This window comes from Hypanus sabinus, chromosome 28 (assembly GCF_030144855.1).
Source record: "Hypanus sabinus isolate sHypSab1 chromosome 28, sHypSab1.hap1, whole genome shotgun sequence".
In the NCBI taxonomy this organism is placed as follows: Eukaryota; Metazoa; Chordata; class Chondrichthyes; order Myliobatiformes; family Dasyatidae; genus Hypanus; species Hypanus sabinus.
The window spans coordinates 20,747,114-20,762,251 of record NC_082733.1 but is presented as its reverse complement, the minus strand read 5'-3'; the positions used below and the strand labels follow the sequence as shown (position 1 = coordinate 20,762,251).

The following is a 15,138-nucleotide window of genomic DNA, read 5'->3' as shown; positions in this document are numbered from 1 at the left end:
ACCAGCTCAGTGAGGAAGTGTCAATGAGAAATCGAAAAACTAGATATACCATTGTCAGAGAGGCTTTCCAAAAAAACTCTGGAAGCTGAAGGGGATGATGCAAATTACGAGAGAGGGAGGGTGACTAGAAAGAAAACGTCCCACCTGTAAGTATGCAGCTGATGGGAAACCTTTACTAGCCCTTTCACCTGTCCCAATGTACCTCCCTCATTATGGCATGGACTAACCAGAAGTGAAAGGTCGAGAGGCAATAACAAGCACTACAATGTATGCAGAGTAGAATTGAAAGACACAGGAAAGGAAGAACTAATATTCAAACCCTCTGGGGAATGGTAAGGTTTTACAGAGTGCATCAGACATGTTGATGCTTGTCCATCGATGCCTGTACAGCCATTTAATTAGACCTACTGTTTGACCCTAACTTCAGTTTCCAGCCTAGTAGTGCACTTGCCACGGTTTGATCTGCAAGCACATACAAAGGATCACTGGCAGAACTGTGGCAAACCACTGGGGCAGTGGTAACAAGCAGCAGAAGTGATTCAGATGAGAGTCTAAATAAATGCAGGAGAAGGGAAAGACTATACAGCTTTTGTGGTTATCGTGGATCCACTGTGAGGGTGTACATGAATTAATTATTACAGACATGATCTTTTTGCTTGTTGTCCTTCTTAATCAAGTTATATTTCTTGGCTTCTACTAACTGGAAGCCCTATATTAAAAACTGCAACATCGATGAAGAAAAAAGTTAAATAATTGGGTTGATAATCATGCATAAGAAATTTGGAAATTTAGGGACACAGCAAATTGTAATGAATTCTTTGGTGGAGGTTTTTGCAGGCCTGGGTGACTTCTTTCAGTTCGCCCGCAAACAGCTTATTCTTCTTTTCTCGTGTCTTTCTTTTCTTTTCAAGGTGGCTGGGGACCTTTCAGAATCTGTGATCTACAACTGCAGCTCAAACTGCAGTTCTCCAACTGGCCTTGTGGCGTGGCGTTTTGATATCGTCTAACATGGCCTGGAAGACGTGTGCCTTTGGGGTGTGGCCCCGTAGACAACTGGTTCCTTGCTGATGTTGCCGACTGAAATGTTCTGAGAGACTGAAACATCGAGACAGCAGGCAGTGTGTGCTGCTTTTGGAAGAAGGCCCCTATACACAAGCGATCCGCTGTCTCTCTTTTTGACGGAGAAAGAGAGCCTGTTGGTCCTCATGTTGGGCAACTCAGGGAAGCGGCATGGCAGATTGTAACATCGGAATAGCAAATTGCTGGACTCACCCTCTCATTGTTCCAGGGGCTAGTGAAAGAGACCCTGTCTGAGATATCAAACTGCTGGGTTATGGACTGTAGTTTTTGACAGACACCAGATCAAGGTCTCTTTGGATATTTTGCTGTTGCTTGCATGGTGGGGAAATACATTTGCTGGTGCAAATGGTGGATGTTTCTGCTGCTGGAAGCGGGAGAGGGTCTTTGGGATTCTGGTGTTTCTGTCATTCATTCTGCAGGTTTTTTTTCTCTTTCATGGATTTCTGCAAAGAGTAAGAATTTCAGGTTGTATACGCTCTTCATTCTTGGGTATGAAATTGAACCATTTAACCTACTTGATCCAGGCCATGTGCTAAAGACCTGTGCTAACCAACTGGCTGGTGTCTTCACGGACATCTTCAACCTCTTACCTTGTCAGTGTGCAGTACCCACCTGCTTCAAGCAGGCTTTAATTATACTGGTACACAAGAAAAGCATGGTGAACTGCCTCAATGACCATCAAGCAGGGGCACTACATCCACAGTGATGAAGTGTTTTGAGTGGTTAGTGATAAAACATATGTGCTCCTGCCTGAAAAGCAACTTAGATCCACTCCAATTTGTCTACGGGAGCACAGGCCCACAGCAGAGATCATCTCATTGGCTCCTCACTCAACCCTGGACGTATGGACAGCGAAGATTCATACATTAGGATGTTCTTTACCAACTACAGCTCAGCATTCCATACCATGATCCCATCAAAATGAAGCAGTAAGCTCCAAGAGCTTGGCCTCAGTACCTCCTTATGCAATAGGATCCTAGATTTCCTTACCTACAGATGCCAGTCCATTCTGATTGAGAACAAAAGCTCCTCCACAGTCTCCATCAACACAGGTACACCACAGGGCTGTGAGCCTCGCTCCCCACTCTAATCACTTTACAACTATGACTGTGTGGACTGTGTGGACAGCTGTGTGCACAGCTTCAAAGCCAGATTCAAACTTGCTGATGACATCACTGTTGTGAGCCAATTCAAAGGTGGTGAAGAATTGGTATACAGAAGAGAGTTTGCAAATTTAAAAGAGAGATGCCTTTGAATGGAAAATCCTACAAAAGTTAGTGGATTCAGCCCAGTACATCACGGGTAAACCCCTCCCAACCATTGAGCACATCTACATGAAACATTGTCATAGGAAAGCAGAACCATCACCAAAGATCCTCACAACCCAGGTCATGCTCCATTCTTGCTGCTGTCATCAGGTATAAAGTACAAGAGCCTCGGGACTTGCACCACCAGGTTCAAGAACAGTTACTACCCCTCAACCATCAGGCTCTTGTATAGGGGATAACTACACTCAGTTGTCCCATTACTGAAATGTTCTTACAATCAATGATCCAACTTTAAGAACTCTTTTATCTCATTATTGCATGTTCTTGTTATTTATTGCTACTTATTTAAACTTACATTTGCAGTTTGTTGTTTTCTGCACTCTGGTTGATATTTCTGTTATATTTACTATTCTATAGATTTGCTGAGTATGCCTAGGGGAAAATGAATCGCAGGGTTGTATATGGTGACGTGTATGTACGTTGATAACAAAATTTACCTTGAACTTTGAACCTTGAAAGGTTGAGTTTAGGTAGATGGGGTAATTGTGTGACAAAAAAAAATTAAGATGCTTGGCATGTGGATGGTAAATGAAGTAAAAACTCGATGAAATTTGAAATAAATATCCTTTTGGAAGCATATACCTTCATAGAGTTGCCTAACAGAATTCTATCCATCCTGGTGAAGCTATTGAGTAATACCAATCAGAAAACATTTATGGTAAATGAATGTCAAAAAACATCAAATCTAGAAAAAATTATTTCTAACAAAGGCCTGAAACATTAACTTGTTTTCTTTTTCCTTAGTTGCTACCTGCCTGTTGAGTGTTTCCAGCTTTCTCTGTGCATTTTTATCGATATTGACATTTCATTCCTATTATTCAGCTATCCTAATATTTGACTATAAGTCCAACAGTGTCGCCTCAGAGGCCATTAATATTATTGATCAATTATCAGTATCAAAATCATGATTGATAGTTTGGTTGGAGAAGAATATGAAAGAATGTGACACCAAGATAACTAAGTAAAATTCGGATGGCTTCTGCTACAGTCTGGTGGTGAAAAAGTTGGAGAATAGATAGTGAAAAAGGCTGCAGAGAAAATCTCTCACTCTCTCCTTACTCTACGCTCACTACTGGATTTGTGACTATGCGGACTTAAAGGGAAGCGATGATTAGCCACGTCTCATCACTGGCTGGCCTGTAAATCTTTCTAGGCCTATGACTTGGATGAGATATTAGAGTAGGGTTGATATTGTGGAAATGTACTCTATGCTGGTGCAGGAGAAAAGGAAATGTGTTGAAAAGTAAGCTGGAAAATTTCAAAACTTCAAAATGGTCTCTCCAATACTCATCAGAAATAGACCTTGCCAAAATCCTGTTTTCTTTTATTGAGATTTCTTCCCACCAATTCCAAAGTAAATAATATAAAATGCACTAATAGCTGCATTAACAGCCTAAAGTTGAAAATAAGCATTGTTCTAAAAAAAAGAAAGTAAAATACTTGAACACAAAATGGAACTTACAATTCAATTGCTAGGCTCAAACATGTGGGACTTTCTCAATTGTTATGACAACATGTGTCTGAGAGCCAATGAGGACTTCGGCAATTCACATGTTACACAAAATTAGCATGTTTAGAACAATGTAACTGAGAATTTATGAACTCTATTTAACATAAAGAAGTTTTAGAAATATATTTTCATTGTTGGTGAGGAAATAATAATGCAATTTTTAATTAACAAGCACACTTGATTGTTAGCCCATTTATAACAAATACAATATTGCAAATGTTCATTGAGATATTCTCAGGAATATAAATAAATACTGGAGTGAAAGTGCAAAGTATAGATGGAATTTGAATGAAATATGTTCAGTTGTTGCCTGCAACTTTCTCTAATATAGTGTTATGAATGACACGAGGTCAGCATAACCTAAACATAAAAAGGGCACAACAACTTTTTGTCAGATTCTTTTTTCTAAACAAAAGGCAAACAGGCAATTGACTTTTGGCCTTTGCATGTTAGTTAACTGGTGTCAAACTGTTAAATGTTTGTCAGCATTTGCAGGTGAGGTCATCCAATCTAATTAGGCAGTGCAGACTGTTTAGTGATGTTTATGACAGCCTGTTCTTGTCATCTGTGACAATAAATAAATAACAATGGAAGCAGAAACCTGGATATGAGACAAGTCAATCAATTTTCTTGTGCTATTAAAACCAAATATGTTCAGGGAGAAGGTTACAGTATATGTGGACATGTTTAAAAAAAAGTTACAAGCAGTGAGTTTTCAATCACAAGGGCCTGGACACAACTTCCAAACTTCTAGCTTTTGTATGTCTATTAAACATGCAGGAATTAGAATTGGAATGGATCGTTACTCATAAAACGTGTTTCCCTACAAACCACAGACTATCTATGTTGGAGGCACCAGAATATCTGGAAGTAAACTTTTCAATATTTTGACTTGGCAGTAAATGACTGCAACAGGACATTGGGACATACTGAGCAGGCCAAGAAATTGTGTATCTCCTTAACCAATCAGACTGAAGGGTTGTGAATTAGCAGCACATTTACTGCAAAAGATGAGGCAACTAGGACGGACTAATTCAGTATTAAATTAAGTCGAGAAAAGGGTCATGAAAAGGGACAAAAAATTGTGGATTAAAAGTAAGAAAAGTTGCAAGAGAAATTGTGAATTTTAGACTTTTAAATTGCTTAAAATAAAAGGAATCAATAAAATGATTCTCCACATGTCATTGTTGATGCAAGAGAGGCTGACTAGCAGTAATTAAAACTTCTCACATTGTTACAAGGTACTTGGACTGAAATAGAGAAGAGTTGGCTTTCTGTAAAGAATTTAATTTACATCTATTGAACAAGAACAGTAACTTCACAGTGTTCAATGCACTACAACAGTGGGAAAGCAGCAGGACTCCATTTGGTGGAGAAAGTGATGGACTCATGCATTCGGGGCTTCAACATTTGGATTTCAGTGATTTGTCTGAAGTTGATGGAGCATTTACTCTGAAACAACAGCAAAATGCCTGTTTTCATGTCATTTTGGCAGGACATTTGGTGCTTTTTTCTGCATGTCTAGTGTTTCTCTCATCTTACTTTAAGTTTCCTGAAAGTAGACACAGGATGTCTGGCTACCCCCAGAAACAGAACCCCCATAACATTGGAATCCACCCCACCACATTACTTTGCAGGTGGTGGTCATGAAAATCTCAGCCAGTGTGTGTAGAATGGCAGTAATTAACAATGCTGGCAATAAAAGGTTTAAATTTGGCGACCTTTCAAGCAAAAAAACTCAAAGTAATAGCATGCTATTTTACATTCCATAAGAACATTTAAGAAGTTTGCTTATGAATAAAATCTTACCATTCATGTTTAAATTTCATATTCTCAGTAAATTCCTCAAAAGAATGCTACAGCATTGTAACAGATTTCCAGCTATCTCTATTTCTGCAGCTAATACAAAATGACCAATGGGCAGACAGCTTCAGATCCTCAACTTGCAACAATGACTTTACAGTTTAGTTAACCTTCATCTGGGAATTTCACTGCAGATCCAAAGCATGAATCACACTGGCATTTGGTTCTCTTATTGACCCTTGGGGCTTCTAAAAAAAAGCTGGCCAGTAATAGATATTCTTCAATAAATGTAAAACTGCATATACACATGGAACATTAAAAAGAAGAGACCTTGAAATGACTTTGAAAAAGTTTTAAATGATATTAGAAGTTTTTTGTCAGAAGAGGTAGTCTAGAAGGTTCCATCTGCTTCACTAGGTGAGTGTTAGTTGTCATGTTAGTGTCACACACTTCTGAGACAGATGGTGCCGATTCAAGCTTCACTCCAGTGCCTTGAGCACAAGATGCAGGATGACCCTCTGCTGCATTACTGAAGCTTTACTACATCGTTGACGGTGGTGTCTCTTGAACAAAGCCTAGTTTCTGCCCTCAGGGTACCCACAGCCCTCTGCCCAAGTCAGGTCGCCTACTCTGAACTTAGTCGCTGGAGAAGAACGCACTTGTAAGGGAGGCTGCTGTGACATCAACAGTCATGCTGAAATGAGCTGCAGAATCCACTGCCTGCGATTGGAAATGATGTTCATGCTCCACAATCTCTAAAGCTTTGGATAAAAAGGCTATTTATGGAAGAGTTGCAAGGAAAAAGCCCTGCCTAGAAAAAAAAAGCATACCCTTTCCCAAAAAGACTTTGCAAAACATCACTTAGAAGATACTGTAAAGATGTGGAAGAAGTTTCTGTGGTCGTCAGATAAGACTAAAGTGGAGCATCATAAAAAGGAAATCTACTACTGCACATCAGCCAAGTAACACCATCCCTACTGTAAAGCATGGTGGAGGTAGCATCATGCTCTGAGGATACTTATCAGCAGTAGGGACTGGAAATCAAGTTGGGGCTGATGGGAAGATGAACATTACTAAATACAGAGATCATTGATTTTTTAAAAACCTGCTAGTTCTGCCAGAAAGCTTAAATTGGGGAGGAAGTTCGTCTTTCAGTGGGACAACAACCCATGTGTAGCACTTTGCCAGAGCAATCATTCAGTGGCTTCAAATGATGAAAATTGATGTCCTTGAGTAGCCTAGTCAGAGACCCGACCTTAACCTGATCAAACCTCTCAGCTAAAGCTGTCCACTGTCACTCCCTAACTAACTTAGTAATTTTGTAAGGTGGAATGGGAAAATCTAGATCCATCTCGTTGTGCAAAACTAATGGAGACTTGTACCAGCTGCCAGAGATGGTTCAACTAAGTACCGAGCAAAGGTGGGGGGGGAGGGGCGAATATTTTTCAAACGCTGACATTTCAGTTTTTGAATTTTTAGGTTTTCATGCTTTACAATTTCCCCTGTTTTGAGGTCTCTAACTGTGAAAAAAAGGAGCATGTAAATAAAAACAAAATTTCTTAGTTAACTTGATCGAATTCCTGGTTGTAATATTCATTCGTGTGAGCAAAGGCTTCAGAGCTGAGTAATTTCACAAGGCTCCGTGTATAGCAGAAGGTGGTAAATTGGCAAATCCCAATATTGTACATGAGATTCTGTCCATCACCCTTCAAAAGTTTAATGGACTTTTCAGGTACAATGCAAAAGCACTATCAACACCAAAAAGTTCCACATCTCCTTGTTTTTGACATCATCTGAATCTTGTCATGTTCTCATTTTTGATTGTGTAATGACATTGATTTTGCCTTTTGATTGAGTCTTCTATTAGTTCATGTGCATGTTAGAAGTCACTTTTGATTGAAGGTAGACTATGTTGCTGTTCTTGTCCTTTTTCATGATCTTACTCTTTAGAGGTGTTCTCCTCTGATAACATCAACATTTTGATGTGGTCTGGGCTAACTCGTAAATCTAAACAACAATAAGTATGAAAGACATAACTAAATATATTGGTGAAGTCAGTGCAGTTAATGCAGTTTGCCTGGTCTATAGTAAGGCCTTTAACAAGACCCAACATGGAAAGCTGGTCCAAAATTAGTTTGGTAATGGAAGGCAATGGGCTGTAGTGAGGGATTGCTTTAGCAAGTGGAAACCTATGACCTTCAGTGTACCAAACAGCTTAGTGCTGGAACACTAGCTATTTGTTATTTTCATTAAGGATTGGGATGTGAATGTAAAAATTAAGATTAGCAAATATAAAGATGGTTGTTTCTGATGGTGAAGTGAATAATCAGGTTACAGAATAATCCAAGTGCTGCTAAGTGGCATTAGTATAATCCAGTAGGTACCAGATGGTCAGCAGTGAAGTGATACATCAAAGGGCCTGTTTCTGTGCTGTATGAGCCCATGTTTCCACACCTTTTTTAGAAACAGTAACTTGAATGGCATGTATGTTAACGGTCAAACTTCAGATAGTATGGAGTATGGTTACAGATTATAGCTCTGAGCGAAGAGCAAAAATTGGAGGCAAATGTTATACCACACTATTGTTAATTACTGGAAATCACCATTCCCCTGGACTTTGCAAGACTTGACATTTATGTTTATTTTTAAAGTTGGGTTAAAAATCTGCACAACTGAAGAGCAGCCAGATAGACATGCCCAGCATTAGAAAGGACTTTTAGAAAATTGGGACCTTACTCGCCTCCGGTCTTTCCTTTATATTTCCTTTTATTTAAATATACAACTGCAGCGTCAGAAAGTGGAGCTATATGTTATGTAGCAACACATAACATCTTAGTTCATTATCTTGGCATCCCTGCAAGACTTCCCTTAACTGTGACTGTCAGAGAAATAAACTTGCATGATATTGTTGAAAACCTCACTGCTCTAAGGGTCTAAATAGTGATATTGATTAGAGTGTTGCAACAAAAAAGCTATGTGATATTATACAGCAATATTTTTAAGTATAGGATTAAAGCCCTTGTCATTTGCATGAATTTTAAATCACAATTTCACAGGCTTGTTATAATTTAAATCTTGTTGAATGTAATGTTTCTGGTAACCTGCTTAATAAAATGAGGTGCGTATCATTGTTGTAAGATATGCTCTGTAATCCAGACAGAATCCTGGAGAATCTCCTCTGCACCCTCTCTTTAGTTTTTACATTCTTCCTATAATGAGGTAACGAGAACTGAACGCAATATTCCAGCTGCAGTTGAAACAGGGTTTTATGGAGCTGCAACATGGAATATAGTATGGAAACATGCTTTCCCATCAAGGCAGCACCAAACATCAAACAAACATTTAGATCAGGGACACAAGCAGGAGAAAATCTGGAGATGCTTGAAATCCAAAGCAGCACACACAAAATACTGCAGGAACTCAGCATGCCACGCAGCATCAATGGAGAAGAGTAAATGTCAATGTTTTGGGCCGAGACCCTTCATCAGGACTGGAAAGAGGGAGGAGTCAGAGTAAGAATGTGGGAGGGATGGGAGGAAGAAATACAAGGTAGTAGGTGATAGGTGAAACTGGGAGAAGCGGAGGGGGTGAAGTAAAGAGCTGGGAAGCTGATAGGTGAAAGAGATAAAGGGCTGGAGAAGGAGGAATCTGATAGGAGTGGACAGAAGACCATGGAAGAAAGGAAATAGGGAGGAGCAACACAGGGAAGTGATGGGAAGGTAAGGAGTTAAAGTGAGAGAGGGAAATCACATTTCCAATCTGCGGTTCACGGAGCCCTCAGTTAATGGTAGGGGTCCATAGCATAAAAAAATCAGTAATTCCTGGCTTTGATTAATTCTTTACTTGTCCTATTTTAATTCTCATCAACTCCACTCCCTCTCCCAAGACTCTACCGCTCACCTTCTCCATAGGGCTAAGATGTAGTGGAAAATTAAGCTACTAGCTGGCAGGTTTTTGGAATGTGGGACGAATACAGACCACCCAAAGAAAACCCACTTGGTCAAAGAAAGAACGTTCAAGTTCAAGTTTATTGTCGAGTTCCACACAGACAACACCCCACCTCAGGTTATATACAGGTCTCTGGTGCTCTGAGGTTTTGCTATCTACGCCAATGTACCAACAGCAGTTTACTGCAAAATCAAATTATATGTGATTATCAAGAAGTACATCACCCTGCACCTACATAGAGTGTAAACAAGTTGAGATCAGAAATAAAGTCAATAATTGCACATTTAAAGTTATATTAATTAAAATTAACACTGCCGCATTAGTGCAACGCTGAAAGGTCTCTGACGAGTAAATATAATGAACCAATGAAATTTTTAGAAGTCTATGTTGTGCAGCTTGATAGTTAGGAGTGACATTCTTAAAATGAATGAATGAAACTGAAAATTCTTCTTGGTTAATATTTATTGACAGCATAAAGTTTTATAAGTTAGGGAATTTTTTCAAAGAGGCTTTATGAGACATTTTTAATCATTTTAAACTGAAAGATTCTAGCCCAATAAAGGCATATGTTGTTCTATTAAATATTTTCTTCCATAATATAGCTTCATGCACAACAATCTGAAAAATAATTCTGATTAAATGCAGTATAATACATACCAGCAAAGATTGCATCATAATGATCTCAAATTCATGGACTTTTATGGTGTGTTTGTAAAAGTTCCAAAGAGCTCTGTGAGGGAGTTGACAGAACTATACTTTGGGTGGAACTTAAGAAAGGTCAAACAACTCTTATTTTTAATACTGGTTTCTCAAGATGACTTATTACAGAGGGTTTTTTTTTCATAAAATGTGAACAAAGCATGTTGGGATCAGGCTGCTCAAGCAGTTCAAAGTTTAATAAGAAACATTTTTTGGCTAGAGTTAAACATCCCTGCACATGTTGCCCTTTGCTGCCAAACAGTTCCTTAATTAAGAACAACACTAAATCTTAGCTGACTGTGACCTCTACATCTCTTCAATGCAATTTTGATCAGATTTACATTAGCTTGCATTTATCTTTTTGAGTGTGTTCATGCATCCTTTTTCCTGTGCCTGCTTCACATTTCCTTTGCTTTTTCCTAATCTATTTATCACTTGTTTTCTTTGGCTGTCTGTAACTTTCCATTTTTCCCCCCTTTTTTATGATTCTTTGTTTTCTCATCAGTCATGGCTGCTGTCCCACCAATCCTCCTCTCAGCCGATGTTTCCCATTCTTGATGAAGCTGTAGTGCTTGGCCTCCACTGAATTTATATCCAGCTGTTTCCTCTTTTACTGTAAGCCAGTATTCACTCTGTTAACTTTCTTTAAAAGGCCTATTTTCACATTGCAGAATATGTCCACGACAATCAATGGGTTTTCTGGTAAATTGAGGGGCACAGTTCCAGCTGGGGTTTATCAGTCAAGCTTTATTATACTTACTCCAATAACTAACATGAACAGCCATTCTGTTTATTTTCATCTACTATGAAGGAAGTTATGTTGATTTTTCATCTCTATTCTTCCCCACCTAAAGAGTGTTTCATTTTGCCAAGTCTGTAAGAGTGCATCATTCCGCTACCACCTTGAATCTCCATGTCTATGAAAGCTTGCCAATTCTAGGTGTAGCCTGCCAACTTAAGTCTCTGCATTACAGGCACAGAATGTGCAAGTAGGTCCTAATGCACATTTAATCATTAATGTGCCTTTGACATCATGGAAATTACTTAGCAAGCTTCTGTCATTATTTGGAACTTAACCATTTACTGATTCTTTCACAATGAAAACTTCCTGACTTACTGCAAATGCACCAGTTTCTGACATTTTCCCTGAATTCAGTAAGTACAGTTAGTCCTGTCTTAAACATCTGAGTAAAACATTCTCCTGGGCTATTGCCAAAGTGTCATAAATCTTTTTGAACTCCAAAAATTACTTTCCCCCGAGCTTAAAAATTAGATCCCAGAATACCACTATATTTTTGTTTTATGCAATCCGTAAAGTGGCTGTAGCTTGGTGTATTTCGAGGCTGAGGATCATATGAGTATGTATGTAAAGATTAATATAAAATTTTACTCTTGTTTAGAGAGCCCACTAATTCTACTTCTTATTTATTCTCTCCTCAGATCTTCCATTATTGTTGCCTGATGTCACCAATGTATATTTTGTTTAGCCAGTTTCTTAAGAAATGAAGCATATAGTTGATCATTATAAATCATGCTAATCTGAAGGTAAGTTGCAACCCCTTTCTTTTCATCTATTTGGCAGATCTGGATCTTACAGGTACACAATATATTAGTTCCCATCTTGGTGGATAGTGGCTCTCTGTTTTCTGCAGCTGAAGGCCTTGTAGTAATGGAAGTCCAAAAATGTTTTTGTGGTAGGAAGTTCTGGGACCTTGATAAAGAAACAATAATATAGATCCAAGTGAAAATGGTGTTTGTCTTGGAAGCGATATGTGTATGTTTGTGGTCCTCTGCTGTTATAGCCACTCACTTCAAGGTTCAATGTGTTCTGCTCAGCACTGTTGTAATGCAAGGTTATCTGAGTTACCGTCACCTTCCTGTCAGCATGAACCAATTTGACCATACTCCTTAAACCTTTTCATTAATGATATGTTTTTGCCCACAGAACTGCCACTCACTGAATTTTATTTTTGGATAACACATCATTCTCTGAAAACTCTAGAAACTGTTGTGTGTGAAAATCCCAAAAGATCAGCAGTTTCTGTGATACTCAAACCACCCCTTATGGCACCAACAATCATTCTGCAAAGTCAATGAGACTACATTTCACCCTCAATTTGATGCTTGGACTGAGAAAGAATTGAACCTCTTGACCATGCCCGAATGCCTTTATGAGTTGAGTTGCTGTCACATGATTGGCTAATTAGATATTGCATTAATGAGCAAGAGTACAAGTGTACCTAATCAAATTGTTAGTGAGTGTGTGGCATAAAACTGAAGTAAAAAGTTGGCAATGGATGAAAAGATGCATGTCATTGTGGCTGGGAGGATAATCATTAGTTATATTTAACTTCAGGAACTGGAAGAATAGGAAAAATCATTTGGTGGTTGATTCCTTTCCCCAGGGTCCATACCCTGGTTTCATTCGAGTCTTGTTGGAAGGTAATCACTGTCCCCTTTGTCCCTGTCATACTGATCTTGTACTAAGAAACCATGCCCACATGAGATTTTTGAATTCTGAGGAAAATTAATCCTTAAAATTGCAGCAAGATCTCAGGTCCCTGGAAACAGTCCGTCAACTCAGGGTTTTATGAAGGTCTGTGCAATAACCATTGAATGCAAGGAGCACTCTTCTGAGGCTTAGATAGAAATAATTATCAGTGAAATGAAGATGGCACAGCTGCTGCCCTGTGCCAAGTCTCACATTGTTTCAAGTAACGGTTTGGGTAGAAACCAAAATATTTTCATTATTATTCTGAAAAAAGTAATAAAAAGGTGAATGTAAAAAAACGCTAGATAGTAACACTAATGAAGACTGCATTAGAGCTATAAATATATACTATTTCAATCCTGGGATCACATTATTGTCAGAACAGAGGAATTCTTTTTACATCTGTTTGCATTTACAGGAATAAAACTTGCCTTTAAGAATTATAAGTGTTTTAATTGAGAAAAAGTGTTATAAAGCCGGAACCTTATTGCTGTTTCAGAATTATCTTTTGTTCATGGGTTTTATGCTCGAAAACTGCTGCTCAGAGACAGCCTGGGTACAGACCATGTGTAGAAAAATCCCTGGCAGTAACACCAGGAAATTACACTCAAATTACATCATAAATGGGAATTGGTGCCAGAGCCCACTGTCTCCAGGGTGGCAAAGGAATAAGAGATTGCAACATTTAACATCAATCAAATAAATAAACTCCTTTTAAAATAATACTTTATCTTAATTGATCTCCCTAGATTTTGTATCAAAACTGAATGCTAAGAAACTAAAAGCAGATTCCTCTGTTATCTGATATAATGAAATTAATGTTATCTAAAAAGATCTGGACAAATTAAGCATTTAGGTTAAGGACGACAGATGGAGATCAATCTGGATAAATGTAAGGAAATGCACATTGGTACAAGAAGGTATTACAAACATTAAACAAAGGTAGATTGAGAAATTAGACTAAATAACACCCATATCTGAATTTATCCAAAGCTTTATCATACAAAAAATTGATACAGGCCACCAAATTGAGATAGCTTTTGGGACTAGCAAAATCTAACATCACTTGATACATCAGGAAAGAGATTTTGTAGAAAAGGCTGGCATTATTAAAACAGAATCAGAAAAGGGTTCAGGTGTGATTACAATGTTGAATCATCAAGCATATTGAATCTGTTCAGACACTAAGTTGCCTCATATTGTCTTTGAACATAACCCCAGAAAAGTTTCAAGGTTTCAGCTAAGCCAATCTTCCAAGAGGACCACAAACTTGTTGTAGGGTTTCAAGGCATGAGTGCTTCAGTGACCCAGAGAGCTATGTTGGAGGGAGTCAAGGCTTTATGCTATGGCTCTTGGTAGGGTCATCCATGCCAAACAGGTCAAAGGGTATAGACTAGACTAAGAGTGGTCCATGGGTCCTCCAGGTATGTGGGTTCAACTCGGGGCTAACAACCCTGAGTGGTAAAACAAAACTGTTACGGGAACAGCAATGAAGAACTCTTCAGTATCTATGTGTGACGGTATGGACAGACAGAGATGGAGGACCTTCATTGCTGTCCTAAACGCCAGCAGCAGAACGGCAGTAAGTAAGTTGACCCATTATGCAAACCAAATAGCATTTAGTGAAAGAGTACCATCTTTCTACTGCCTTACTGTGCAAAATTCAGGTTCCTGGACTTCATGAGTATTTTTTTCAGTTTCATTCATAATCCAAAAATTGCTGACAGATGCCTTCATCTCCTCTATGTATCAAGTATCTCCCTATTAAGAATAGCTCATTCATCAGTTGTAGGAGTGTTTATTGAGTGCATTTTGGGGTTGCAGTCTCTGAGGAGAAAATGGCTTTCGTTTGTAAGGTAATCTTTTAGAGTGATTGTAAACAGTGGCTATTTTTTTTCTTATGGAATCATTGTGAACTGTACATTTTTAAAAATCATGATTCACTACACATCTGAAATTAAGGCAATTTGATCAGAGTTCCTGGTTAAGTGCCAATTTAGGTGATTGAGATGTGTGGAAACAAGTCACAATTAGCCACTTTTTTGCTCTTCATGTTATTAAATTCATGTTTCACAAATTACATACAAGGAAAATGCCTACCAGCTGCTTTGGATTGTCAGTATTAAAATATTAAAATAGTAACACATAACAGGAAAAATGGCCTAATGTCTTTAATACTAGGAATAATACCAGCAATTTAATAATAGTAATAGTGGACAGTGAAATAAATACTGAAAAGAAAAACAAAAGGCACAAATCTAGGCTTACACTTATGGAAC

At 38.4% G+C, this 15,138-nt stretch overlaps 1 long non-coding RNA gene across 1 annotated transcript in view; it reads left to right on the top strand.

The window, feature by feature from the left end:
• The first annotated feature begins 11,470 nt into the window (after positions 1–11,470).
• Positions 11,471–15,138, top strand: part of LOC132382475 (uncharacterized) — a 41,417-nt gene continuing 37,749 nt past the window's right edge. Inside the window, exons 1-2 of the long non-coding RNA XR_009508344.1 lie at positions 11,471–11,523; positions 11,809–11,913. This is a non-coding gene — a long non-coding RNA (uncharacterized LOC132382475). The remainder of the gene's footprint in view (positions 11,524–11,808; positions 11,914–15,138) is intronic.